This window comes from Narcine bancroftii, chromosome 2 (genome assembly GCF_036971445.1).
Source record: "Narcine bancroftii isolate sNarBan1 chromosome 2, sNarBan1.hap1, whole genome shotgun sequence".
Lineage (NCBI taxonomy): Eukaryota > Metazoa > Chordata > Chondrichthyes > Torpediniformes > Narcinidae > Narcine > Narcine bancroftii.
In genome coordinates this window covers 233,987,520-234,013,650 of record NC_091470.1, presented here as the reverse complement: position 1 = coordinate 234,013,650, position 26,131 = coordinate 233,987,520, and the positions used below count along the sequence as shown (strand labels likewise).

The window sequence follows — 26,131 nt, the reverse complement described above, 5'->3', positions numbered from 1 at the left end:
GCTGAAGTTGGGGCATTGCTGCTTGTGAATGTACCATAGATCTGACATGCGCAAAGGCCATTTGGCCTGCTGGGTAGGAATAATGTTAGGTGGAGGGGGTATGATGATTCAACAGGATGAAGGTATAAGGAGGTTCATCTGCTTGTGTGATTATACAGATGGAAGAAAGGAGACCAATCCTATGTTCGGAAATCGACCAGACATAATACCACTAGACCCAGAATCCTTTCAGCATTCGCATCTTAGATATCACTTCTCCATTTATTTGATTTCAGTACTACAGTAGCAACCTCTCCCTGATCTAGGGAGTTCAAGGTAATACACCTCTCTGGAAGTAGATGGCTGACTGCTTTTTTTTTTTTTTTTTTTAAATTTTTTATTTTTCACACCATAAATCACAATAGCCATGATATACACTTTTTCTTTTCCACACATTTACAGTGACTTTTTCTCCCTCCCCCCTCCCTCCTCCCAAGCCACCCCCCCACCCCCCCCCCCTCTCATCCATTTTAGGTATACAATCTAGGTTGCATTAATTCAGTTAGACAATGTTGTCATTCAACAAAAATACACCAGAAATTCTACTGAGTCCATTCTTTTCTTTTCTTCTCCTTCCATCAATTTAGGTAATGTTTGTTCCCGGTAGGTTTTCGCTATTGTATTTAATGTAGGGCTCCCATACTTGTTCGAATATTTCAATATTATTTCTTAAACTATATGTTATTTTTTCTAATGGAATACATTTATTCATTTCTATATACCATTGTTGTATTTTCAAATTATCTTCCAATTTCCAGGTTGACATAATACATTTTTTTGCTACGGCTAGGGCTATCTTGACAAATCTTTTTTGTGCATCTTCCAAGTCAATTCCAAATTCTTTATTTTTTATGTTACTTAGGAGAAAGATCTCTGGATTCTTTGGTATATTGTTTTCTGTTATTTTATTTAATATCTGATTGAGATCATCCCAAAATTTTTCTACTCTCTCACATGTCCAGATTGCATGAATTGTTGTTCCCCTTTCTTTTTTACATCGAAAACATCTATCAGATACTGTTGGGTCCCATTTATTTAACTTTTGCGGTGTAATGTATAGTCTGTGTAACCAATTATATTGTATCATACGCAGCCTCGTATTTATTGTATTTCTCATCGTTCCAGAGCATAACTTCTCCCATGTTTCCTTTTTTATCTTTATATTTAAATCTTGTTCCCATTTTTGTTTAGTTTTACCATTTGTTTCCTCATTTTCCTTTTCTTGCAGTTTAATATACATATTTTTTATAAATCTTTTGATTAACATTGTATCTGTAATCACATATTCAAGGTTACTTCCCTCTGGTAAACTCAAGTTGCTTCCTAATTTATCTTTCAAGTAGGATCTCAGTTGGTAATATGCCAGCGCTGTATCTCCAGTTATATTGTACTTATCTCTCATTTGTTCAAAGGATAAGAATCTACTTCCTGAAAAACAATTTTCTATTCTTTCAATCCCTTTTTTTTCCCATTTTCTAAAGGCAAGGTTGTCTATTGTAAAAGGGAGTAGCTTATTTTGCGTCAATATTAGTTTTGGTATTTGGTAATTTATTTTATTTCTTTCTACATGAATCTTCTTCCATATATTGAGGAGATGGTGTAATACTGGAGAAGTTCTATGTTGTACCAATTTTTCGTCCCATTTATATAATATGTGTTCAGGTATCTTTTCCCCTATTTTAGATGGCTGACTGCTTGAAACACTTAATGTTCACCATATCATGTGAGATTGTAAAAATCACAAAGGGGGGGAAAAGTGGAAGTAAGCGTCTTTCTAATTTAGATTGATGTTGATTAATGCACCAAATAAATTAACACATTAATTAAGAAAAATATGAATACATTAATAAAACTTGATTGATGCTTATTCAGGGGTGGTTGCAGATACTCATGGACAGTGGACGGTGGGGTGGGGGGGAGGGCAGGGGTTCTCAGGACGTGACAACCTCACTGATAAAAAAAATCCACATTAGCCCTGATTTCTCCAAAAACATGTGACTTACAAGAGCTAGGGAAGCTAAAATTGTGAACAATAATGGAAGGGAGGGGGACACATCTCTGTGATTGGTCCATAATATGTGCCAACATGTAGATGAGCATTGCATAGCTTAATGCTTGCCACTAAGGAGGTGACTGTTTTGAGCTTGGTTAGTGTTGGGTAGCATTGGAGAATACATTCTATGCATCCTATGTTCAAGGAGCTCATTGATCCTCTACAGAGATGGCAGACCTCCTACAAGCCTATGAATCAAATAAAGGGAATTGGCTGAAAATGACAAGTCAGAGTCTTTCATTTCTCAAGGGAGTAAACTATTAACCCCCACTCCCCCAAGAACCCAGACAGGGTATACCAAATACCAATCCTCTACAGGCTCGATAAATCCAGTAAACTTAAAACTTTTTTTTTCCATTTTCCATTGTGTTCATTTGCATTTTGGCAATCTTCTCATATTATACATATGAAAAGTTTGTTTCATTGGACAAAATAATTATGCAAGCAATTCAGTCAGTTGCTGTTTTGCTTCACAGCTGACAAAAAATCCTGGCTTCTTTTCATATTTTCTGTGATAGATTTGTTTTCTGGTAGCCATAAGAAAGGGTCAGTTGGTATCCTGTTGTCTATTTCAGAATTCAATCTGTGAGAGCCTCAAGCAGCCTTTTTAAAGTAAAAGCTGAGTATTTCTTATTGATTTAGTCAATGACAGGGTATTGACAACTGGAGCTATTACATGCGAATTATTTGATGAAAGTCATAATTAATAGTATAAATGTACATCGACTATTTTTTAAATATACTCCTGCCTTAAGCTATTGTAGGACTGAATGCACAGTCTTAGCTCTAAATATAGAGAAACTTTTTTTCAACTTGACATAATTACAATCAGGTCTCTTTTGCTTGTCTCAAAGTTTAGACCAGTGGATCTCAACCTTTTTCTTTCCAATTCCATTATCACTTTAAGTATTCCCTATGCCATCGGTACTCTGTGATTAGTAAGGGATTGCTTAAGGTGGTATGTTAGTGGGAAGGGAAGGTTGAGAATCACTGCTCCAGACCCAATTGTTACTGAAATATTTTGCTTGAGAAACATTGTCATTGGCCCATTTCCTTTGGAGTTATGAAACCATGCACATAATGAGTCAAAGAGGGACAATTAAAACAGTGGTTTTCAAACTTTTTATTTTCACCCACATACTACCTTAAGCAATCCCTTACTAATCACAGAGCACCTGTGGCATAGGGAATCCTTAAAGTGGTAAGCGAGTGGAAAAAATAAAGGTTGGGAACCACTGGTCTAGATCTTTGCCTTTTGAAGCCAAAATGGATTGTTTGGGTTTAACAGAAAAAGAACAAAAACCAATCATGAATTTCAAGATCCAGATAGAAATGAAAAAAATTACAAAGTAATTCAATGGGAAAACACAAGGAAATGAATGATGAGAAAGAAATGTAATTTCAATACCTGAAAATGCAAGTCCATTTAGATAAAGTCAATAAAATGAGAATGTTATAACCTGGGTATGGGATGGAACAGTAAAGTAACTTCATATTTGGACAAATGCTGGAATAAACTTAGTTGAAGTGCTGTGTAGAATTCTGTGGGCACAGTCATGGAAAGGATTCCAAAACAGTAGAAAACACTGATGCACATCAATGTGTCCAGAGTTAAACCTCTGAGAAGGGCTTTGCCTTGCGTCAGATCATTTTCACAAGAAATCGTAATTCTACCATGCCTGTTTAAAATTAAAATTGATATTGAACAAAAAAAAGTACCCCTCAGGTCTGCCAGACTATGATGAGAAATTTTCAATGAATAAAGATGCTGAATGGAGATGATTTAAGTTGCTACTACATTATTAAATTCTGAGACTTTTAAAAAGTTTTATATAAAAAGTGTATCCATACATGTAATTAGAGCCAAATATAAAATACAATAATCAAATATTAATGTTGAGTCCATTATACATGATAGAACAAAACCCCAATACCCCCCCCTTAACAAAACTCAAAGAAAAGAAAGAGAAATAAAGAAAAGCAAGAATGGAAACCTGGTTGCTAGAGGACAGCCCTCACTACACAGGTCTTACCATTTGTTTCTTTTAGGAGGCTAACGAGATTTTGGGTTTAAGAAAAAAATATCTATCTATTAATTCCAGCAATTTGTAAATATGGGAACCAAATGTTCAAAAATACCTCCTATTTATTTCTCAGGTTATATGTAATCTTCTCAAGAGGAACACAGCTATTCATTTCTGCGTTCCATCGCTCCAGACCCAAATGGGGGTCCGATTTCTACGTTATTGCTACACATTTTCTTGCTACTCCCAAGGCAATCATTACAAATTATTTTTGGTATATAGATAATTTCAATTTTTGTCTTATCCCTTCAATATTTACCAAATGAAAATAACATGGGATTTTGTGGAAATTTAATACCTGTAACCTGTTCTAAAAATGTTGCCAAATTTAACCAAAAAGGTCTCATTTTAGGACAGGACCAAGTAGAATGTAAAAAAATGTACCTATCTCCTGGCCACATCTAAAACACTGGTCTAATTCCAATCTACTTAACTTCTGTGGTGTGAGATATAAATGATGTTAAAAATTATATTGAACTAATCTGTATCTAATATTTATCATGTTGTCATACTATCTCAACATAACTCTGGCCAATTTTGTTTGTCAATGTTAATATTTAAATCTGTTTCCCATCACTGTCTGGACCTATGTATCCTCTGTTTGGGTCCCCTTCTGAAATGAAGTGTACATGGCTGAAATAAATGTCTTTATATGTCTATTGCCAATCAGCATTTCCACATCACCACATTTTAGTAATAACATCATTGGACTCAGTTTATCTCTTAAATAAGCCCTTAATAGATAATAACAAAAAAGTGTATTATTTTGTGTCCCATATTTATTTTTTAAATTGTTCAAATTACATTAAAAGAACTTCTTCATAACATTCTTCTATATATCAAATGTGTAAAAATTGATTATCCATTGAGAATGGAATAACTCAATTTTATATCAATGGCATTTTGGGCAGGACAACCCCACCTACCCAGCCCAATCATTCCAATTTCATTGTTTATCTTATTCCAGATATTAATTATTTCAACGAACGTACCTCCCTCTCCCCAGATATTAATTTTGATTCCCATTTATTTACAAAGCCTTCCAATATTCTCTCTCCTATTTTATCAATTTTAATTTTAATCCATGCTGGCTTCTCTCCCTCTTCAAACAATGAAGCAAGAAACCTCATTTGAGCTTCCTTATAATAGTTTTTAAAATTTGGTGACTGTAAGCCTCCTAACTCAACGTTCCATTTCAGTTTATCTAAAGAAACTCTCGGCATCTTATCCTTGCAAAGAAACATTCTTATGTATCTCTTTAACTCTTGAAAAAACTTTTGTGGTAACATTATTGGTGGTTTGAAATTGATATTGTACTCTAGGAAATATATTCATTTTAACACAATTAACTACCCAATTATGTTATTGGCAATATCATACATTTATTCAAATCATCTCCAATTTTCTTAAGTAAATATAAATAATTCAATTTATATAAATAATTTAATTGATTATCCACCCACAGCCCTAAATATTTTACTCCATTTATTGGCCATTTAAAATGTGTATCTTTTTGGCACTGAGTATAATCCCCGAAAGTGAGGGGCACAATTTCACTTTTATCCCAATTTATTTTCTAACTCAATACTTTTCCATATTCCTCCAGTCTTAAGTATAATTTACACAATGAACCTAATGGCTCTGTCAAATAGATTAGAACATCATCAGCAAATAAATTAATTTTGTATTCTTCTTGATTAACTTTAAATCCTTTAATATCAGAATCAGATCAAACCAGTTCTTTAAGTGGTTCCATATCAAAAATAAATAAAGCAGGTGATAGTGGGCGTCCTTGTCTGCTAGATCTAGTTAACTGAAATGGTGCTGAAACTTGCCCTTTTGTTACAATTTTAGCTTTAGATTCATTATATGAGATTCTAACCCAATTTGCAAATATCTGTCCCATCCTGAATTTTTCAAAACCCTTAAGCAAAACATCCCATCAAATGCTTTTTCTGCATCGAAAGCCTCTGCTCCACTTAAATCACCCGTCTTTTGTGCCAAATGTATTATACTAAATAATTCAGTTACTTTATCTGCAGATTGTCTCTTCTTTTTTTACATACACTATCTGATCCACATTTATCAACTTTGGTAAAAATTTGTCGATCTATTAGCTAAAATGTTTGCAATTATAATCTACATTTAACAATTAAATAGATGTTGGTTTTAAGGATCTCTGTCTTTTTTGGTATTACCATTACTATTGCTGTACAAAAAGATTCTGGGTGGTATGTGTTATCCCACCTTGTCTAATACTTCCATAAAAGGAAGAATCAACAAATCCTTAAATTATTTTTAAAATTTAGGTGGGAAACCATCTTCTCCTAGAGATTTATTACTTTGTAATGAGCTCAATGCCTCCCTCACCTCCAATGGGGTGAAGGGGGCATCCAGCTCTACTTGCTCTTGTGGTCTTAACCTTGTTAGCCTTATTTGTGACAAAAAGTCTTATATTTTGTTATCGTCTCTCTGAGGCTCCAAATTCTGAGACTTTCATTGGAACAAACAGAACCGAGCAAAAGATTTCAAGCAACTTCTTAGCTTCAGACACTACAAGGATATTCCAAGTTAACAAATAACTGACAGAATATTACTTACAAGCAGGCACTATGTATGATCAGGTTATGATAGAATTCTGTGGACACCATGGTTGAAATAAAAATACATAATGCTGGAGAGACACAGCAGGTCTAACAGTGTCTTTTATGTAGCAGAAGCAGAGATAAGTAACTGACGTTTCAGGCTTGAACCCTTTATCATAGTTTGAGAAAATGCCGGTGAGCGTCAGAATAAAAGAGTGGGAGGGGGAAGGGGGGAGTGGAAGGGGAGGAGATTATAGGTGGAGAAGGGAGGGACGGGACAGCACACTGGGTGGGGGAGGGGTGGAAAGGCAGGGCCTTGAAGGTGAATGAAATGGAAAGGCAGGAAATGGGGAAGGGGGAAGAAAAGGCAAGCAGGTTTAATGAAAAGCAGTGAAGTCAATGTTCATGCCATCTGGCTGGAGGGTGCCCAGACAGAAAATAAGGTGTTGTTTCTACAACTTGCACTTCAATTCCAGGTCATTCTCCTGTGCTCACTTGTCTGTCCATGGCCTTATGTACTGTCCTGACCACCTGCAGATTGGAAGAACAGCACCTTATTTTCTGTCTGGGCACCCTCCAGCCAGAAGGTATTAACATTGACTTCATTGCTTTCCATTAAACCTGCTCACCTTTTCTCCCCCCTCCCCCATTTCCTGCCTTTCCACTTCATTCACCCACACAGCCCTCCCTTTCCACCCCCACCCCACCCATGCTGCGGTTCCCTCCCTCCCTTTTCCAACTATCATCTCCTGCCATGCCAACCCCCTTCCCCCTCCCATTCTTTTATTCTGACGCTCACCGGCATTTTCTCATATGCCGATGAAGGATTTAAGCCTGAAATGTCAGATATGTATCTCTGCCTTTGCTACTTAAAGGACACAGTTTAACCTGCTGAATCTCTCCAGCATTGTGTGATTTTACATGAGGTTCTGATAGGTCTGTTCGTCTTCATTTATTTGATTTTATATGCACCATAGATGAGTGCAGTGAAATGGGAGAGTGCTGTATTAATGACTGGCCCCACCTCCCAGCTCCACCCCCATTTACCCATATATAACCCTGGTTTCCCACCTAAACCTAGAACCTCTCTGAACCCCGTCCATTGTTGAAAGCTAATAAAAGTGTTTGTTCTCCCTCCAGTCATGTGAGAGCTTTTATCTATGCTACAGTCAGATCCAGTTTTCAGCTTGCTTTCTTCATGTAATCTTTCTTCTAAGTCTCAAGCCCTGTTATGATGACCTGATCTCCACCTGTACACCTGTGTTGGATAAATAACAATTAGAGATCTTGTGACTATCTTCTATCATTGAGCTGCCATTATTATTTATTGCTGTAACTCCATTGGTGAATTTTGGGCTAATTGGAGGCCTATGCACTTTGTATTTAAATTTACTTTAGCTGCAGGGAAGGCCCATTGCAACACAAGGGTCAATGCATTGATTTACTTGACTTCCACAACCAACTCCTCTTACCCCTCCATAATCAACCAATGGTCCATCAACTCCTCAAGTGGAGCTGAATACTGTTAATTTTTTCAGTTATGGTCATATAAAAAGTGGATTGAAGGGGATGTTATCTGTAACTTGAAGTTGTTGACAGTCCAAAGGACTGGCAAAGGGAGACTCCTCAATATTGGCAGATGTGGTGGTCTCACTGTCTGAAGCTAAGGCAGACACAGCTTCCACTGATAGACACCCAACTAACAACATGATTCAAGGATCCGATGCAGCTCAGAAACCCAATTTCTGTTTAATTAAATCCGATCTCTTTTGATGAGGCCAGATTTCAATATTAATTATCTTAGCTCATAGGTACTGACCCAAGAAAATGACAAAAAAAATGCATCATCAGATTCAGATTTCAGATTTATTGTCAGACTACATACATGACATCACATACAACCCTGAGATTCCTTCCTTAATTGGTAGTACAAAATTAAACTGTACACAGCATAAACATGTAAACAATCAAAAGGACTGTAAACAGATAACAAATGTAAACAATCAACCAAGGGCACAAGTAAGAGTCCTTAATTGAGTCCCCGATTGAGTTTGTTGTTGAGGAGTCTGATGGTGGAGGGGTAGCAGCTGTTCCTGAATCTGGTGCTGTGAGCCTTGTGGCACATGTACCTCTTTCCTGATGGCAGCAGTGAGAACAGCTATGTGCTGGGTGGTGAGGGTCTTTGATGATTGCTGCTGCTCTCAGAGATTACATGAGAGAAACTAAATCAAAAAGATGCAATGCATTTAAAATGCTTATTAATGGGGCATAAAAAGAAATCACATCATTCAAAAAGCAGCATTTCAATGTTTAATTCTTATTGTTGCCATAAACCCCTACCCCCTCCCTGTGCTCCTTTTTTTTTTCCATTCTATCTGCCCTACAGATAATTTTACAGGGATTTGTTCTTCTTCACATTTTACTGTCAATCTGAAAGTCTGCGGCTTTATTTCAATGTCACTTCTATCCTTCTAGCTGGTGGTACTACTGAAACAATTGGGTTAGATAGTTTCTCTGTGGTGACTGTGCTAGTGCCTTGATAATTTAAAGCTTTGCCTCACTCTCCTGGCCCACATCAAAGACTTCAACTCACTCTGCCATGCCCTCGACCCAGCTCACAGTCCAAATTCACCATGCATTTCCATGTGCAACAATTTTACGCTTAACCAATCATAATTTGTTGAAGCATTACTGTCAGTATTAAGCCATATTTGAAATATGATGCAAGTCATCCCTCAGTTTTTCAGAAACAGGACAAAAAACAAACTCAAATGAATCTAAATGTGTTGCTGAATTATCTTGTCTAAACGGTGCTGATATACCAGAAAGTGGGTAAGATATCAAAAGCTTTTCTTTTAAAATAAAAACTAAAGATTTCAGCTTATCTTAATTAAGCATTCATGATATTCTTTATAACATTTTTGTGTTTATCTACACCCAGCCTTTAATTTGCTTAATAATGAGCTTAGACTGTAGACTGGAAGTACATACATTATTTTCCAGCATCTAATTTAAAATATCCTCAATTATTTTGTAATTTTTTTTTAGAAACCATGGATTAACTTTACTATCTAACATAATATATATTTTTAAAAACTTTATTTATTCATTCAAAAAACAAATAATATATGACATATACAGCAATTAAACATGAACATGAATGTTTTTTATATATATATATATCTTTCTTTGGCTTGGCTTCGCGGACGAAGATTTATGGAGGGGGTAAAAAGTCCACGTCAGCTGCAGGCTCGTTTGTGGCTGACCAGTCCGATGCGGGACAGGCAGACACGATTGCAGCGGTTGCAAGGGAAAATTGGTTGGTTGGGGTTGGGTGTTGGGTTTTTCCTCCTTTGCCTTTTGTCAGTGAGGTGGGCTCTGCGGTCTTCTTCAAAGGAGGCTGCTGCCCGCCAAACTGTGAGGCGCCAAGATGCACGGTTTGAGGCGTTATCAGCCCACTGGCGGTGGTCAATGTGGCAGGCACCAAGAGATTTCTTTAGGCAGTCCTTGTACCTTTTCTTTGGTGCACCTCTGTCACGGTGGCCAGTGGAGAGCTCGCCATATAATACGATCTTGGGAAGGCGATGGTCCTCCATTCTGGAGACGTGACCCATCCAGCGCAGCTGGATCTTCAGCAGCGTGGACTCGATGCTGTCGACCTCTGCCATCTCGAGTACCTCGACGTTAGGGGTGTGAACGCTCCAATGGATGTTGAGGATGGAGCGGAGACAACGCTGGTGGAAGCGTTCTAGGAGCCGTAGGTGGTGCCGGTAGAGGACCCATGATTCGGAGCCGAACAGGAGTGTGGGTATGACAACGGCTCTGTATACGCTTATCTTTGTGAGGTTTTTCAGTTGGTTGTTTTTCCAGACTCTTTTGTGTAGTCTTCCAAAGGCGCTATTTGCCTTGGCGAGTCCGTTGTCTATCTCATTGTCGATCCTTGCATCTGATGAAATGGTGCAGCCGAGATAGGTAAACTGGTTGACCGTTTTGAGTTTTGTGTGCCCGATGGAGATGTGGGGGGGCTGGTAGTCATGGTGGGGAGCTGGCTGATGGAGGACCTCAGTTTTCTTCAGGCTGACTTCCAGGCCAAACATTTTGGCAGTTTCCGCAAAGCAGGACGTCAAGCGCTGAAGAGCTGGCTCTGAATGGGCAACTAAAGCGGCATCATCTGCAAAGAGTAGTTCACGGACAAGTTTCTCTTGTGTCTTGGTGTGAGCTTGCAGGCGCCTCAGATTGAAGAGACTGCCATCCGTGCGGTACCGGATGTAAACAGCGTCTTCATTGTTGGGGTCTTTCATGGCTTGGTTCAGTATCATGCTGAAGAAGATTGAAAAGAGGGTTGGTGCGAGAACACAGCCTTGCTTCACGCCATTGTTAATGGAGAAGGGTTCAGAGAGCTCATTGCTGTATCTGACCCGACCTTGTTGGTTTTCGTATATATATAGAAAAAAAAGAAGACTCCCTCCCCCTTCAGCCAACTCTCCTAAGGAGAGCCATAGAAAAAAAAGAAAGAATATTTTTAAAAAAGTTAAATATACATATTAAAATCTAATCAATATAAATTGAAATGTAAATATCCCAAGTATAACAGACACTTATTAATAAAAAAAATTATTATCATGCAAAACATATGTAATTTTTTCCATTATTAAACAATATTTCATCTCATTATGCCATCTATTAATATCAATCATATTTGTATCTTTCCACGTACTAGCAATACATTTTTCACTACGGATAAAGCTAAATATACAAAAGCAAGCTGGAATTTATCTAATCCCAAACCTTTCAGAGGTTGCAAACTACCCAATAAAAATACTGTTGGATCTAAAACTATTTTAATCTTATACAGGTATTCTAAAAACGATTGAATTTTCTTCCAAAAAGATTGTATATGTATACATAACCAAACAGCATGAAAAAATGTTCCAACCGTATCACATCTAAAACACAAATCTGATCATTAAATCCAATTTTTAAAAATTTTCAGATGTCAAATATAATTGATGTAAAAAATTGTAATTAGTCATTGCATAACATGCATTTATCAATCTAGTTACACTATCATAACAGATATCTAACCAATCCTCTTCAGAAAAAGTAAAACCAATATCTGCTTCCCATTTAATTTTAGATCTATCCCAACCCTTTTTATCCATACCATCCTGTAATATTTGATACATAAATGAAATATAACCCTTTTCTGGTACCTTCATAAGAAAAGTCTCAAATTTAGTCATTTTAGGTAAAATCATATCTCTACCAAACATACATTTTACCAAAGATTGATTTTGATAATAAATTCTTATCAATACCAAAATCTTCCCTCATCTGATTAAAAGATAAAAACTTACCCTCTTTAAAACAATCTCCCAAATTTTTCCACCTTTAAATCTCCAATGCAATAAACTTTGATTATGTATTGTAAAAGAAATAAGTTGATTATTATACAACAGAGTCAAAGCCAATAATTTACCCCTTGAGCCTATCATTTTATTTTTCTTTATTCATAACTTCATTAAATGTTTTAGTATAGGCACATTATATTGTTGTAACAAATTTATATTCGACCTAAACAAAAATTGATGTATTTCAAATTCAGAAATACTTGCCATCTCAATTTTAGCCCAACTAGGAGGCCATACCAAATCCATCAATGAACTAATACATTTAAGTTGGGCTGCCTCATAATAATTTTGAAAATGTGGTAAACTCATATTTCCAAGTTAATTTGTTCAAAGCTACTCTTGAAAATTTACCCCTCCATAAATACTCCCTAACCATTTAATTCAAATCTCGAAAAAAATATGTATCAAGTAAATACGGAATAGATTGAAACAAATATTGTATACATGGAAAGATATTCACCTTAATTGTATTTATCCTTCCCATTAAATTAATAGGTAAATCTTTCAATTTAATCAAATGAGTTTTAATTTTTTTCATTAATGGAGCATAATTTAATTTATATAAAGATTGATAATTACATTCAAAATTATACTCAGATATTTAATTCGATCAGTCCACTTCAAATTAATAATATTCTTATAAACTGAATAATCTCCTTCACTTACCGGTAGCATTTCACTTTTTTCCCAATTAACTTTATATCCAGAAAGACATCCATATTGTATTAAACATTCCTTCAAATGCAAAAGTGACTGAGCTGGGTTTGTTAAATACACCAATACCTCATCAGCAAATAAATTAATTTTATATTCCTTATCTAAAACTTTCATACATTGTATCTGTGTATTTTGTCTTATCAACTGTGCTAAATGTTCAATCACTAACGCAAACATAGCTGATGATAAAGGACGACCTTGACGAGTTGATTGAGTTAACTTAAAAGATTCCAAAATCAAACCATTCGTCAATACTCTAGCTACCGGTTTACTATATAGAGCCCTAATCCAACCAATACAGGAAGGATCAAACTTAAATTTCTCCAAAACTTTAAACAAAAAATTCCATTCAACTCTATCAAATGCTTTTCCTGCATCTAAGGATATCACCATCAGATGATCTAAAGATTGATGAAATCTGTTAATCAAACTAATCACGTGCAAAATGTCATCTGAAGCATATCTATTCTTTATAATATCTGTTTGATCAATGTAAATCAACTTTGGTAAAAATTTAGCCAATCTATTTGCTTATATAACCATATAAACATATAACCATATAACCACTTACAGCACAGAACAGGCCAGTTCGGCCCTACTAGTCCATGCCATAACAAATCCCCACCCTCCTAGTCCCACTGACCAGCACCCGGTCCATACCCCTCCAGTCCTCCCCTACCCATGTAACGATCCAGTCTTTCCTTAAATGTAACCAATGATCCCGTCTCAACCACGTCTGTCAGAAGCTCATTCCACATCCCTACCACCCTTTGCGTAAAGAAATTCCCCCTCATGCTCCCCTTATAATTTTCCCCTTCAATCTTAAACCATGCCCTCTAGTTTGAATCTCCCCCACTCTTAATTGAAAAAGCCTATCCACGTTTGCTCTGTCTGTCCCTTTTAAAATCTTAAACACCTCTATCAAGTCCCCTCTCAATCTTCTACGCTCCAGAAAAAAAAGCCCCAGTCTGCATAACCTTTCCCTGTAACTCAAACCTTGAAATCCTGTCAACATTCTCGTGAACCTTCTCTGTACTCTCTCTATTTTGTTTATATCTTTCCTATAATTTGGTGACCAAAACTGTACACAGTATTCCAAATTTGGCCTCACCAATGCCTTGTACAATTTCATCATAACCTCCCTACTCTTGAATTCAGTACTCCAATTTATGAAGGCCAACATTCCAAATGCCTTCTTCACCACACCATCTACCTTAGTATCAGCCTTGAGGGTAGTATTTACCACAACTAAATCCCTTTGTTGCTCTGAAAATCTCAATAGCCTACCATTTAATGCATATGACCTATTTAGATTTGCCTTTCCAAATGTAACACCTCACACTTAACTGTATTAAATTCCATCAACCATTTCTCAGCCCAAACCTCCAGCCTTCCTAAATCACCTTTTAATCTACGGTAATCTTCCTCACTGTCCACTACACCACCAATCTTTTTATCATCTGCAAACTTGCTTATCCAATTCTCCACCCCTACTTCCAGATCGTTAATATATATAACAAACAATAGTGGACCCAGGACCGATCCCTGAGGAACTCCACTAGTCACCGGCCTCCAATTGGACAAACAATTTTCTACCACTACTCTCTGACACCTCCTATCCAACCATTGCTGAATCCATTTCACTACCTCCTCATTTATACCTAATGCCTCCACCTTTTTTTCCTAACCTTCTGTAGGGAACTTTGTCAAAAGCTTTACTAAAGTCTAAATAGACAACATCCACAGCTTTCCCTTCATCAACCTTTTTTGTAACCCCCTCGAAAAACTCAATCAGGTTTGTCAAGCATGATCTACCCCTGACAAAACCATGCTGATTACTCCCTAGCAATCCCTGTACCTCCAAATATTTGTAAATACCATCCCTCAGAACACTTTCCATCAACTTGCCCACCACAGACATCAGACTCACGGGCCTATAATTCCCAGGTTTATATTTAGACCCTTTCTTAAACAGCGGAACCACATGCGCCACCCTCCAATCCTTTGGCACTACGCCCGTGGCCAGTGACATCCTAAATATCTCTGTTAATGGCCCCACTATCTGTCCACTAGCTTCCCTGAGTGTCCTTGGGAATATTTTGTCCGGTCCTGGAGATTTATCCACCTTTATCTTTTTCAACACAGTCATCACTACCTCCTCGGTTATCCTTATATCCTTCATTATCTCCCCACTATTTTTCTTTACCTCAACTGGTTCAATATTTTTTTTCGCTAGTGAATACCGAGGCAAAGAAATCATTCAAAATTTTCCCCATTTCCTCTGACTTCTCACTCAGCCTACCCTCATAATCTACAAGGGGTCTAATTTTATCCCTCACTAATCTTTCACTTTTAATGTACTTATAGAAACCCTTTGGATTTATTTTTACTCTGTCTGCCAAAGCCTCTTCATGCCTTTTTTTGGCCTTTCTAATTTCTTTCTTAAGATTCCTTCTACACGCCTTGTAGTCCTCCTTCAAATTGTCAGCTCCCTGTTCTTTATACCTCTTGTACACCTCTCTTTTTCTCCTAACCAAATTTCCAATATTCCTCGAAAACCAAGCCTCCCTATGACTTCAAGCCTTTCCTTTGATCCTTACTGGAGCATAACTACTCTGTACCCTCAAAATTTCTTTTTTTAATATCCTCCATTTTTCATTTACACCCTCACCTGAAAATGTCCTGTCCCACTCAATACTCCCCAAATCCCTTCTTATTCCTTTGAAATTTGCTCTTCTCCAATCAAGAACCTCAACTTTAGGCCCCTCCTTGCTCTTCCCTAAAACTACCTTAAAACTAACAGAATTATGATCACTAGACCCAATTGGATCTCCAACATTAATGTCTGATACCTGACCTAGCTCGTTCCCTAACAGGAGATCCAGTATTACACTGTCCCGAGTCGGTTCTTCGACTAAGTGATTCAGAAAACAATCTTGAACACATTTAACGAACTCTAGCGCATCCAGCCCTCTAACTGTATGGGTATCCCAATCAATGTGAGGGAAGTTAAAATCTCCCATGATCACTACCTTATTAAACTGCGGTTTAAACTAATTTGGCAGGGGGGTGGGAACCTGTATGATAGGGCAAAGGACAGAAAAGATAAAACAGGAAAAGTTAGGTTAGTCAGCGAAAGTAAAAAATCAGAAAGAGCAAGGAGGGTGAAAAAAGCAAATCTGAAGGCTTTATATCCTGATGCAAGAAGCATTCTGAACAAGGTAGATGAATTAGCTGTGGAAATTGAGATAAACAAATATGATTTGATTGGGATTACAGAAACATGGCTGCAGGGTGGGAAAGCCTGGGAACTTAACATCCCGGGGTATACGATATTTAGGAGGGATCGGCAAGAAAGAAAAGGGGGTGGAGTAGTATTGATGGTGAGAGAAGGGACCAACACGATTGACAGAAAGGATATCAACTCGGAAGATGCGGAATCTATATGGGTAGAACTGAGGAATATCAAGGGGCGGAAAACGTTAGTGGGGCTGGTATATAGGCCTCCAAATAGTAGTATAGAGGTGAGGGAAGGCATTAAAAGAGAAATTAGAAAAGCGTGCAATAAGGGAACAGCTGTCATCATGGGAGAATTTAATTTGCATATAGATTGGACTAGCCAAATTAGTAAAAATACTGAGGAGGAGGAATTCCTTGAATGTTTACGGGACGGTTATCTAGACCAATATTTCGAGGAACCAACTCGGGAGCAGGGCATTTTAGATTGGGTATTATGCAATGATAAGGGGCTAATCAACAATCTTGTTGTACGAGGCCCTTTGGGTAGGAGCGATCACAATATGATTGAATTCTCACTCGACATGGAGAGTGATGAAATTAAAACCGAGACTAAGGTCCTGAATTTAAATAAAGGGAATTATGATGGTATGAGATGGGAGTTGAGTAAGATTGATTGGGTGGTGACTGTGGATAGACAATGGAAAGCATTCACAGATCTAATGGAGAAATTGCAAAAATCGTTTATAACGGTTTGGCATAAAAATAAACCAAAAAAGGTGACTCAACTGTGGATAACAAGGGAAATTAGAGACAGCATTAGGTCCAAAGAGAGAGCATATCAATTGGCCAAAAAAAGTACCACAAACGAAGACTGGGAGCAGTTCAAGATGCACCAAAGGAGGACAAAGGGATTAATCAAGAGAGCAAAAATAAATTACGAAAGTAAGCTTGTGGCAAATATAAAAACCGACTGCAAAAGCTTTTATAAATATGTCAAGAGGAAAAGATTGGTGAAATCCAGAGTAGGTTCTTTGCAGTCGGAATCAGGGGAATATATAATGGGGAATAAGGAAATGGCAGACCAATTAAATTCTTACTTTAGTTCTGTTTTTACAAGAGAGGATACAAATAACCTCCCAAGGATGTTGGGAAACATAGAGACTAATGCAAGGGAGGAACTGAAAGAAATCAGTATCTCTAAGGACATGGTCTTGGGGAAATTGATGGGATTGAAGGCAGATAAATCCCAAGGGCCTAATAATCTACATCCTAGGGTACTTAAGGAAGTGGCCATTCAGATAGCAGATGCTTTAAGAATTATTTTCCAGAACTCGATAGACTCAGGATCAGTACCCATGGATTGGAGGGTAGCTAATGTTACCCCATTATTTAAAAAGGGGGGTAGAGAAAAAGCGGGGAATTATAGGCCGGTGAGCCTTACATCAGTAGTGGGCAAAATGATGGAATCCATTATTAAGGATGTAATAGCGGAGCATATGATTGGCAGAGAAGGGATCGGATGGAGTCAACTTGGATTTACAAAAGGTAAATCGTGCTTGACAAATCTATTGGAATTCTTTGAGATGGTGACAGGTAAAATAGATGGGGGAGAGCCAGTGGATGTGGTGTACCTGGAGTTCCAAAAGGCCTTTGATAAGGTCCCGCATAAATGACTGGCTTCCAAAATCAAGGCTCATGGGATTGGGGGCAAAGTATTGATGTGGATTGAGAACTGGCTGGCAGGTAGAAGACAGAGAGTTGGGATAAATGGCTCGTTTTCTGAGTGGCAGGCGGTGACCAGTGGGGTGCCACAGGGATCTGTACTGGGACCCCAGTTGTTCACAATTTACATTAATGATCTGGATGAGGGGATTGGATATAATATCTCCAAATTTGCAGATGGCACTAAGCTAGGAGGGGTTGTGTGCACGGAAGAGGGGGTCAGGAAGCTCCAGTGTGATTTGGATAAATTGAGGGACTAGGCAGATACATGGCAAATGCACTACAATGTGGATAAATGTGAGGTTATCCACTTTGGTAATACAAACCGGAGGGCAGATTACTATTTGAATGGCAATAGATTAAGAGATGGGGAAGTGCAGAGAGACCTAGGGGTACTTGTACACCAGTCTCTGAAGGTGAGCATGCAAGTACAGCAGGCAGTTAAAAAGGCAAATGGTATGTTGGCCTTCATATCAAGAGGGTTTGAGTATAGGAATAAGGATTCTTTACTGCAGCTGTACAGGGCCTTGGTGAGACCACACCTGGAGTATTGTGTGCAGTTTTGGTCACCTTATCTAAGGAAGGATGTTCTTGCAATGGAGGGAGTGCAGAGGCGATTCACTAGGCTGATACGTGGAATTGTACTCGCTGGAGTTTAGAAGATTGAGAAGGGATCTCATAGAGACATATAAAATTCTGGCAGGACTGGACAGAATGGATGCAGATGGGATGTTTGCAATGATAGGAAAATCCAGAACCCGGGGCCATGGTTTGAGAATAATAGGCAAACCATTTAGGACCGAGATGAGGAGGAATTTCTTGACCCAGAGGGTGGTGAATCTGTGGAATTCATTGCCACAGAGGGCAGTAGAGGCAGGTTCATTAAATATATTTAAGAGGGAATTAGATATATTTCTTCAGTATAAGGGTATTAAAGGTTACGGAGAGAAGGCGGGGACGGGGTACTGAACTTTAAGATCAGCCATGATCTCCTTGAATGGCGGAGCAGGCTCGAAGGGTCGAATGACCTACTCCTGCTCCTATTTTCTATGTTTCTATGTTTCTATTCACACACATATACGATATCTTTCTACAAATTTATTCCTATAGTTTTCTTGACCCATTTGGTGGTCTGTAATACACCCCTATTAGCACCCTGTAGTATTGTATATTGTAGTTATTATTTTATAATCTACATTTAACAATTAAATTGGTCTATATGATGATACTTTCAAAGGATCTTTATCTTTTTTAGGAATTACTGTAATTAAAGCACTAGAACAAGACTCTGGTAATTCATAATGTTCTCCAACTTGACATTATATATCCCCAAACACTGTAGATAAATCATCATTAAAAATTTTATAAAATTCAACCGAAAATCCATCATCACCATTCAATTGACCATTCGGCATTCCCAGCATAGGTTTTTTAATTTCCAAATAAGTAAATGGTTCTTCTAACTCCTGTTTATCTCCATCCTCTAATATCAGTAAATCCAGCTTTGATAAAAAAAGATCAATCGATCCAGTTTCCTGTTTTCCTTCAGATGTATATAACTTTTTATAAAATGAATAAAATTCATCATTAATCTCATGAAGTTTATAAGTAATAAGAGAATTCCATCTAACAGCATTAATAGTCCTCGATATCTGTTCTTTCTTTAATTGCCATGTGTCTTGGGTAAACTTATACCTCTCATTTTGTTCGTTTTAGATTGGTCAATGTTTGAGCTACCGAAAGAAATTAGACACACACACCGAGAGCAGTTCAGTTTATACAAATGTTTTTTTACAAATTCAAAAGCTGATTTCAAACTACAATAAGCAAGCCCTTCCCAACTAAACTTATCAACGCTTGGATTGGTCCCAACTGCCGAAGCGAGGCAACGACTGGGCGCCGGTAGCAGCTTCTCCACCTCCACCGACTGGGACATTGGCTGGACTCTAGGAGTTCTTCTTCTTGCTGAGAGATGTTGCCACCTCTCAGAGAGTCTCAAACTTCAGCAGCGGGACCATGGCTATATTACCCAAAAACTGCTTACCCAAGCACCTATTCCCAGCACAGCAAGAAAGATAAGCGAGCAAACTAGCATGCAAGGTTTCTATTAAATAACAATTTTCAGCTTATCACTTTGAATACAATGGTTTATTTTGCATCAAGGCTAGGCCTCTGACAGTCTGTGAACAAAACAAGCAGGAAGATTAAATGTTCTTGGCACACAGATGTCCTTTCTTCAGATAACTGCATCTCTGGCCCCTCGGTGGAATTTAGGTTATGTCTGCTGATTCTAAAAAAACAAGCAGGTTCTCAGCCTTGCAGAAGCAAAGGCTGTAAAAGTAAAAAACACGGTTTAAATCTTCCATTACACCATGCCAATAGCTTATATGCTTTCTCTACTCATTCGTAATACTGTTGTTTAGTCCTATTAATCACACATTCAAATTGATAAGATTGCAAAGTATTATATTTCAATTTCAGCCTAGATAAATCTATTTTCTGATCTTCTGTAGCATCTTTCTGAAATTCCTTTTCTAACTCATCGATCTGTTTCTCTAATTCAAGACTCTGATTTAATCGATTCTTTTTTATTTTAGAAGTATAACTTATTATTTGTCCCCTCAAATAGGCTTTCATAGCATCCCATAATACAAACTTACTTTGAACAGAATTAGAATTTTCTTTAAAAAAAAATTAATTTGTTTATTCAAAAAATCAATAAATTCCATATTTTTTAACAACATTGTATTAAATCTCCAACGATAAGCTATTTGAATTTTCTCAGGTTTCATATGTAAAATATAACAGAGAATAATCTGAAATCACCCTACTTTTATATTCCGCTTGTTGTATTTTCCTTTGTAAATGTGCCGATACTAAAAAGAAGTCAATACTTGAAAACGATTCATGTCTAGATGGATAAAAGGAAAAATCTTTCTCTGTCAGATTAGGACGTCTCCAAATATCTACTAAATTAAGATCTTTCATCAATGCTTGGACCTGAATTGCCATCTTGGATTTTTTACCTTTCTTCGGAGATTTATCTAATAAAGGTTCCAAAACACAATTAAAATCACCACCAACTAAAATATTATCATTAGCCTGACCCAAACATAAAAATGCATCTGAAATAAATATTTCATCATCTGCATTTGGGGCATAAATATTAAGTAAAGTCCAAAATTCTCTAAAAATCTTACAATTCAATTTAAGAATACATCCTGGCTTTTCCTCCATTGATTGTAATTCAAAAGATAAATTTTTATGTATCAAAATTGCTCCACCTTTAGCTCTAGAATTAAATGAAGAGGAATATACATGCCCAACCCAGTCCCTTTTTAATTTCATGATTTCCTTCACATTCAAATGTGTTTCTTGTAAAAAGGCAATATCAATTTTCATTTTCTTAATATATGCTAAGACTCACTTACGTTTAATCTGTCTATTTAATCCTTGAACATTAAAAGTAGCAAACCTCAACTTTGACATATCTACTATTATTACTAAATGCCAATAATATCTTTATATAAAAACTCAAATCAATGTATATAGGCCCTCCAATAAAAAAAAACACAAATTGAAAACTAAAAAAAATTAAAAAATAATAATGAAAAAAAAGAAAATCCCCCCCCCAAAAAAACTAACAAAAGATAGTAATCCCCTAAACAAAAATTGGGTGTGGATCACCCACCAGTGGCTGATGACTAGTAAAGAACTTAGTGCAGATCTCCCCCTCCCCAGCCAAACAGTCAATAACATCAAAATATCATAATCACAAAAGAAAAAATAGAATAAGAAAATTCTTCTTTTCATCCAGAAGATTCCAATCTCGAAGATGCCATTTCAGAAGGAGGTAGACTCTTTCCATTCCCGTTTTTCCCATTTCTGCCATTTCTTCCATTTCCAGAGCAACTAAATTTTTCTTTAGGAGATAATGGTGGACTACGTCTTTTTCCTCTTATATCTGGCAATGAATCAGCAAAAATCATTGCTTCACGATCAGTTTCAAAATCCGAAATTGATAGTTTCCATAAAACACTTTCAACACTGCAGGGTAATGAAAAGTAGACTTATAACCTTTCTGCCATAAAACTTCTTTAACTGGATTAAATCGATGTCAACGTTAAATGACCTCTTGACTCAAATCAGGATAAAAAAGACTCTGCTATTCTGAATCAATAATGGGGTTTGTCATTGTCTCGCATTTTGTACTGCAAGTCGAAGTATTGGTTCTCTGTCCAAATAACTCAAACATCAAATTATTACCGGCTTCGTTGGTTGACCAGCTGAGGGTGTTCTTCTTAAAGCTCTATGGGCTCTTTCCATTACCAATCCCCCAGAGAAAAAATTCTTGCCCTAATATTTGCGGAATCCAGTCTTTAAAGAAACGAAGAGGATCTTGTCCTTCTATACCTTATGGCAAACCACATTATTCCTTCTGCTTTGATTCTTCAAGTAATCTATTTTTCTTTCTAGCTCCTTCTCACGTTCTCCTAATTCTATGATTGATTTTCCACCTTCAACACTTTTTCTGTGTCAGAAGTCACTTGTTGTTTACAGTCCAAAACAGTCCAAAAAAGCAGTCTGAATTTTTAAAAATTCTTTAGAAGATGCATCCACACGTGTCTTAACCATATTTAATTCTGAACTTATACCAGCATTCATTTGAGCCATTTCGTTCATTTGAGATGTCAACAAAGGTTTTATAACAGCTTGAATAACTTCATTTAATTGCAACACTGTAATTCAGTAAAGCTCAACTCTGCTCTCTTTGACATAGTGGCAGACAAGGTAACTGCAGCTCCTGCTGCAACTCAATAGAAAGCATTTAAAAATTTTTAGCGCGGGTCTGGACTCCCAGTGATGGCACTCCGACTTCCTCAGGGAGTCACTGCAGGACTCTCCCCTTATCTCATTGTTTTTCATCAATTCACAAAGAAAAATGATTTCTTCAGATTGAAATGCTACCTGATGCATTTCCAACAATGGAGTTGTCTTCCTGTATGCTTCATCCATTGAAATCGAAAGGTTTTCCAAATCGGGGTACACTTGGGAACAGACACCTTTTTCTGGAGAATGGGTAATTCCAGCGCCATCCTTCATTTGGTGAGTAATAGGTGTTTTTTTTTCAGCCCCCACAGGCAATCTTTGGGGTTTAGACAATGAAGTAATTGAGCCTGGGGCTGTATCAAGTCATCTAGGCCCCAAATCTTCAGCACTTTGAAAATGTAACTTCTTATGAACTTGAGGTTTAGTCTTTTTACCATTAGTGGCCATAATAATTCCTTAATACTTTAAACTAAAATTTAAAAAGTTTAAACTTGAAAACAAAGGGTTAAAAAACAGGTATTTAAAAGTCTGGCCAGAGAGGTCGAGATTGCACGTCTTGACTCTACGCCATCTTGCCACGCCCCCTCCCCCCAACATAATATTTCAATTGAAGACAGAAAAGACTGTAGATTCTGAATTACGGAGAGGCTCTGATAGAGTGGTCTTGGAAGCCAGGGGCTGAGAGTTCATTTTTTGCTGGGGCTTCATTTCAATGAGGAGCACATGACAAAGTGGCGACACTCTGTCTTCCTTGCAGTCAACAAAGTTAAAGAATTTCATGTATGTTCCATTCTAAATGTAGTATTACGTGACAATAATGAAACCTTTACCTTTTAAGTAGTAAATTGCTGGAAGGAACTCAGTAGGCCAAAGGACATCTGTGGAGGAAAAGAGATGGTTAGGGTCAAAAATCTGCAACAGGATTCAGTGCAAGTCTCAATCAAAAGCATTGATTATCTCTTTCCATGCACCCCCCCCCCCAAAAAAAATACCAAGTTTTTCACATAATATTTCAAGTGACCTTGTGTTAAACAGTGAATATAAACCTTACCTTAATAAAAGCAAAAAAAATGCTCCAAACACTCAGGTCAAGCAGCCTTTGTGAGAAAAGTAACAGAGTTAACATTTTGGGCAAAGGCCCGATGTCAGAACAAAATGAATTTCATTTTCATAGACCTTTCTTTCATTGACTTACAAGTTATTTCATTTGAATTATTGCAAGCATTATTATCTACCTCTGTCCAGCTGTCCGTCAAATTTGATAAGCTCTGTGCATGCAGTTTCTTGGTCATTGTGCCTTAAAATAGATCTGATTGAGAAAAGTTGATAAAGATCCGAAAAGATGATATCAGGATTAGTTTCATTTTATGAATCTCAGAAAAACTGTAACAATCTATTTAATTCCAACTAAATATTACACTATGGTACCTATCCAACTTTTCCATAAATATTAAAATCGACCCCGTATCTACCACTTTGGCCAGAGTTCATTCCATACCCCCACCACCCTCTGAGTGAGGAAATTCCCCCTAATGTTTCCCCTAAACTCTTCCCCCTTCAATCTCAATCCATTCCCTCTTGTTTGAATATCCCCCACTCTTAATGGAAAAAGCCTATCCATATTTACTCTAACTGTCCCACCCCATAATTTTAAATACCTCTATCAAATCACCCCTCAATTTTCTATGCTTCAGGGAATAAAGTCCTAGCCTGTTTAATCTTTCCCTGTAACTCAAACACTGAAACCCAGGAAACATTCTTGTAAATCTTCTCTCTATACCTCCTATTTTGTTGATATCCTTCCTATAATTCAGCAACCAAAATTGCACACAATATTCCAAATTTGGTCTTATACAACTTCAACATGACATCCCAACTCCTGTACTCAATACTCTGATTAATGAAAGCCAACATGCCCAAATCTTTTTTCATCACCCTATCCACAAGTGACTCCAATTTCAGGGAATTATGTACCAGATTTCCTAAATCCCTTTATTCTACTGCACTCCTCAATTGTCAGCCATTTAAAGTGTATGATCTTTGCTGATTAATCCTACAAAAATGTAGCACCTCACACTTCTCAGTATTAAACTCCATCTGCTGTCTTTCTATCTACTCTTCTAACTAGACTATATCCCACTGCAAGCTTTGAAAACCTTCTTCACTGTCCACACCACCATCAACCAAAGTATCATCTTCATACTTACTGATCCAATTTACCACCTTATCATCCAGATCATTAATATATATGACAAACAATAACGGATCCAGTACCGATCCCTAAGGCACACCACTAGTTACCGGCCTCTGATTTGACAATTTTTCACCATTGTTCTCTGGCATTTCCCATCCACCCAGTGTTGAATCCACTTCACTACTTCAACTTTAATACCTAATTATTGAATCTTCCAAACTAACCTCTTATACAGAACCTTTTCAAAGGCCTTACTAAAGTCGATATAGACAACATCCACAGCCTTCCCTTTGTCCATCTTCTTGGTAACCTCGTCGAAAAATTCGAGGAATTTGTTAAACATGATCTACCATGCACAAAACAATGTTGAATTCTCCTAATCAATCCCTGTCCACCTAAATAATTGTATATTCCATCTCTAAGAACACACTTCATTAATTTTACCTACTGTGGTGATATGTATATACTGTACGAGTGGCTGGCCCACCCACTGATGACTCACTTCCTAGTAACTCCTCGCCTTGTGACCTGGCCATAAACGTTGACCTCCCTGCCCCATCCTCCATTCGAGCACAATCTGATGTCTATTAAAGCCTATCGTTCGCCTCACTCAGTCTTTGGTGTTATTGATAGAGCATATCACCTACCATCGACGTCAGACTCACAGGCCCATAATTACCTGGTTTACATTTGAAGCCTTTTTTAAACAGTGAAACAACATGAGCTACCCTCCAATCCTCCTCAACATATCCTGCATGACCACTCTCAAATAGACTGTGTACACAGTATTAGCTAATAACTTTTAATATATGCCCAGAAAAGCATTTTGCATTTTAAAATCCTTTCAAACTATATAGAAACTATATATATATATATATATATATATATACACACAAAGTGAAAACAGTGGCACCCAGTGGGCAAGTTAAAAACGGCATAGAGAAAATAAATGGCCAAAATCATATTACAATGAGATGGAAGACAGGAAAGTGATTGAACATTTAGTGACGTGGTGTCAACAGCCTCCCTCTCACATCACAAAAGTGAATGATGATTGACTTTAGGAAGACACTATACCCCTGTCCACATTAATGGCTTTGAAGGGGAAAGTGTGGATAGCTAACAAGTTATTAGCAGTAAACATTAACTATGACTTTACCTGGGACATGCATGTCGATGTGATGGTCAAGAAAGTGCACCAATACCTCTATTAGAAAATGAAATTCAGCATATACCCCTTGTCCAACATCTGCAGG

General features: G+C 37.3%; 1 long non-coding RNA gene across 5 annotated transcripts in view; it reads left to right on the top strand.

Annotated features, from left to right (window-relative positions):
* The window catches only part of LOC138755142 (uncharacterized), a 467,989-nt gene that overhangs the window by 194,455 nt on the left and 247,403 nt on the right, over positions 1–26,131 (top strand). The window lies entirely within an intron of this gene.